This window comes from Jaculus jaculus, chromosome 3, assembly GCF_020740685.1.
Source record: "Jaculus jaculus isolate mJacJac1 chromosome 3, mJacJac1.mat.Y.cur, whole genome shotgun sequence".
NCBI classification, from domain to species: Eukaryota; Metazoa; Chordata; class Mammalia; order Rodentia; family Dipodidae; genus Jaculus; species Jaculus jaculus.
Window position 1 is genome coordinate 28,017,277 of NC_059104.1, and position 4,897 is coordinate 28,022,173.

The 4,897-nt window shown below is 32.4% G+C and overlaps 1 non-coding gene across 1 annotated transcript; it reads right to left on the bottom strand.

Annotated features, from left to right (window-relative positions):
- Positions 1 to 202: 202 nt before the first annotated feature.
- Positions 203 to 418, bottom strand: LOC123459596. The gene has a single exon (XR_006636359.1). It is a non-coding gene; the product is annotated as a small nucleolar RNA U3 (small nucleolar RNA).
- Between the last annotated feature and the right edge of the window lie 4,479 nt (positions 419 to 4,897).

Here is a 4,897-nt window from a genome sequence, read left to right on the forward strand (position 1 = left end):
CCTGTAAATTCTCTCTAAATTAATCTCTATCTGCTGACTTTACACTCCATTGGAGATTCTACTTCTCTTTTTCAGATGGGATCCAGGGGAAAAAGAAAAAAAGACAGAAAATTTATTATTATTAACATTAGTTATAATGCTTCTAATAAAAATAAGTGGAAATTAGGAATGAAAATTTTTCTATCTAATTGTTTCTAATCTTCCCACTCAGACTGCATCCTCTCCCTTTCAGCTCCCAGAAGGATAGCAGGAACCATCATCAATGGTAAGTGGCAATTGCAGCAGAGCAACATCAACAGCTGGCTTTACACTCAAGACTGAATGCTACGTCTCCTCCTCATGGTTTCCAGTACTCTACATGGTCAGAGAAGCATCTCTGGTAAAGAACTATAGAAATTGTCCATGAAAGTATAGTCTTATGAATGCAATTTTGTATGTAAATACAACTCCATGTTATATCTAATGTTGGTAACAAATAATTGACAATACTTTTGATAGGGAAGTTTAAAAAATGATGGCTTCCTAATAATGCAAAATAAATTATTAATATTAATGGATTTGTACTAAAGTGATATTACATGTTTTCTGTGTAGGAAATTAAAATGCAAAATCTCAAATCAAAATATTAGCATAAACTGTTTACTTTATTTGATTTTTGCAAAATCTTATTGCAATGATAATGTATCTTAGGTGTGGTTGAGGTCTGAAGTAGTCATTGATAGCACTACAAACTCTTTTATTACTTAAGAACATTGAAAGAAACAATTCCCACCACAAGAACTATATTATTGAATTGTTTTCACATAATTAATCATCAAGTTGTTAGCAACAAGTAAAAATGTATTTTCTTACATATGATTGAGCAAAAGTGATCTGTCTTATAATTTCAACCAGGAGGAACATTTCTTCTGTTTTGTAACATTATATACAATAAGCCTGAAAACATATTAGTTAATGTCTACAGGAATGTAAATAATTTACGTTTTTCATTATCCAATAGTATCTAAATTATGAAAAAGAGCAAGAACATCATAAATAGCTTTAGTTTCTCTGACTCATGTGCAAAGTGCTGACATGATGCCTAGTCTCCCACAGAATTATATTTTTGTACATTTCTTTCTAATGATATGTTACCTTGCAAAACCACACAAAGTTTTGAAATTTATATTGGTATATTATTACCATGCACTTTAGGACCATTTCAAATTACTCTTATTATTATGGCAAAGAAATTTATGAAAACAATATATACATACACAGAATAAGTCTACATACACACCTTGTTTTGTCATTTTACCTTAGTCAGCTGCAAATAGGCACTTATCATATAGACAGATATTCATTTATTTTAATGTATATTGATGTATAATTGGCAAATAAAAGGCATATGATTAGCCAAAATCACAAATGTATATAGCTTAGAAAATCAATTTTAAAAGTCTTTCCTTGTTATTTGATATGTATCTAGATTGTGAAATGATTACCACAGCCTAATTAAATAGCATAATCTTTTACCTCACATAGCTACTGTTTTGTATGTAATAATAATGCTTAGCCAGGCAAGATGGAGCTCATATTTAATCCCAGTACTCTGAGGGTAGAGACAGAAGCATCATGAGTCCTGGATCATTACAAACAAGCAAGATAATTATGATACACTCTTCTGTCAATTTATATCATAGATTTCAATATAAATTATAATATGTTATTATTAACTTTACTTATCATGATGCACAGCCAGTCTCTAGAACTTATTTATCATATGACTAGAATTTGACACATAGTAATTCTAAGAACCAGTGATTTTGTATAACACACTTCCACCGGGTATTTCAGATATTTAATCATAATTAGATTTAGATTGTATTTGGCAAGAAGAACTTAGAAGTCATGCTGTGTTATTCCCATCTAATCCTATCAGAAGCATACCATTTTAATTTGTCTCATTAATTGTGCATTGATTTTTGAGCACCTGATTAAGAGGAAACATGGAAGGAGTGTGACTTCCAATGTTACCATTCTCCGTATTTGTTTTTGTTTTACAGTGGTATTTTGGGTGGTTATGTGATATCTCATCACTTTGTTCATTCACTTATCTATTTTAATGTATCCTCAGACAATATGTGATATTCTATTTTTATATAATTGTACAGGTTCCACTGGATGATCTATTCAAGTTGACTTCCATACCTTCTGTTATGCACTCATCATTCCTTGAATATAATTATAAAATTAACATGTGCAACATAATACATATAAAGGTGCATTTACTTGTTTCATCTTTATATTATGCAATTCTCTCATATTCTCTCTCTCTCTCTCTTCCTTTCCATTTCCTTCTGTACTTATTTCTATTTGCTCTTAGATTTCAAGGTTTTTCAAGAAAAATGATTCTGAGACATATAGGGCCCTATAGACATAAAGGTCAGATTTTCCACCAAGATAACTGGTTCTTTTTAATTAGTGTCTATAAGATAGACAATTGGAAAAGTTAACTATTAGAAGACTTTACAATGATTTAAATAAGATTATGACATTGACAAATGATGGTAATTATTTGAAATCTAAGCATTGTAGAATTAGTGTAAGAGAAATCATATTCTGTATGTCATTTATAATTAGTGTAGTTTGAAGTAAGGATATTTTTAGTTATTTTATTTTATGGTTTCCAAAAGAATGTTGAAGTAAAATATGCTTTACTTTGACAGAAGTATTAACTCTCTCCAGTCAATATATAAAATGTGAAAAATGTTAATTTATATGATTATTTAACCAGAAAGTTTTAGAGTGTAGGGAATCAGGGCTACCTGTGCATGGATGCATGGATGGAGGTAGTGAAGTGGTGAATCACGTACTGCACAGGAGCAGTCTACCCACAGAGGGATGTGACTGACTCCACATACAGTGCGGAAATGAGGGCACAAGTTCAGAGGTGGGATTTAACTTTTCAGATAACTTGAAGAATTAGACAAGTCTGCAACTTTTTCCAAGCTAGAAGCAAAGATGAAAAGGTGGAATAAAGAATATAAGAGCCAAAGGAAGGGTAGGACTCCTTACAACATGCTCCTCCAGATACCGAATGGCCTGGATAAACATGACCTCAAAGTGCCTGACACTACATACACAATCCATCATAATAGGAGCAAAAGATCATGACATCAAAACAAAATAGAGACTGATTAAGGGAGGGAGGGAATATGATGGAGAGTAGAGTTTTAAAGGGGAAAGTAGGGGGAGGGAGAGAATTACCATGGCTTATTGTCTACAATTATGGAACTTGTCAATGAAAATAAATAAACAAAGAGCTGGAGGGATTGCTTAGTGGTTCAGGTTTCCTGCAAAGCCAAAGGACCTAGGTTCAATTCCTCAGGACCCATGTTAGCCAGATGCACAAGGGGGCACACATGTCTGGAGTTTGTTTGCAGTGGATGGTGGCCCTGGTGCACCCATTTTTCTTTCTCTCTTTCTCTGTCCAAAAAATGAATAAATAAATATACAAAAATAATGAAAAGTGTTTTGCAATGAAAATGAAAAAGGGCTCTAAGAATTATTTAGGCTCTATAGAAGTTACAAAAACCAGGTGAAAATATTTCATGCATCCAGAACTACCTTTTGAGTATCAAACAATAATAGGAATTGACTATAGTGCATTTGCAGTATGAATTTACCATAGTAGTTCCAAAGTGAATTACGATTGAATGATGATGGGCCTGGTTATCTGACAACATGAAATTATGATGCTTTATTTAATGTCTCTTCAAATTTGCAAATAGAATATTGAGTTCAAAAATGAAGAAAAATGAATTTACCATAGCTATTAATTCAATAAGTGGTTTCAGTGGAATGATCCTATAATGGCAATAGCACTGGGCTTTATCTGATTGTGTAAAGTTCTCATATTTTTCCATATACAGAACTGTTAGTTTTCATAAATCACAAATATATCTTGAAGGAAAATAAATGTTTATTTGTATAAGTCTAACCTTTAAAAGTGGCCAGCCTTGGGAGAAAAGTTCTGTTATATTAATATGACTGACTATTGCTTTGACAACCAAGAAACATACCTCTGGGCAACTTCACTCTTCTGGAACCCCTGACTCAACACTAAGGTACATCAAACATGAGATACCCTGTTCTATTTATAGAAAAAGAGGTCCATATCTGCAAATATATCACATGATTTTCATTAAGAAACCTGTGCTTGGCAAGGGAAATCCCTAAGAAATTAAGAATTCTCTAATTCGTAATGGTGTTACTGGATTTAATGGTGATAAGACTTTTTCATCTCTGGATGGGCTTAGCTAAGAGTGTTGAACATTCAGTCATCACATTAGCTACTCAAACCTCTTGTTCTTTTTATTTTATTTTATTTTATTTTATTTTACTTTTTGCAACCAATGAAGAATAATAAAGGCAGACACTACATTTGAGCCAGTGAAACAAAGATTTATTAGAAAAGAAGTTAAAAAAGTCACAAGAAGGTCCATGTGGACAGCCTCTTAGTTACTTAGATTGGAGTTGTTTATACCCTTAGATATATAAATTAGCTATCAACTTGAGGTGGATTAGATTGGTTGCTTTAAGTATGTGTGGAGGCTTTTGGTAGGCTGATTACTTGATAATCTTGTACATATAAACTAGACATCAAGTCAGGATGAATTGGCTAGTGTGTTAGACAAAGTACTTATTATTTTATAATGGAGGTGCAGTGACTTCCTGGTGAGACAGCATATGTAAAGGATTTTGACTTTATAAGTCAGGAATTTTGGTATGTTTGGAGACTCTGTTTTCTGAAAAACCTGTGTTTAATGGCTTTGTCTTGACAAATATATCATCTGTTCTCTTTGAGCTAATATATAATCAGAAAGTCACTGTTTCTTCAATACAAGATTTTCTT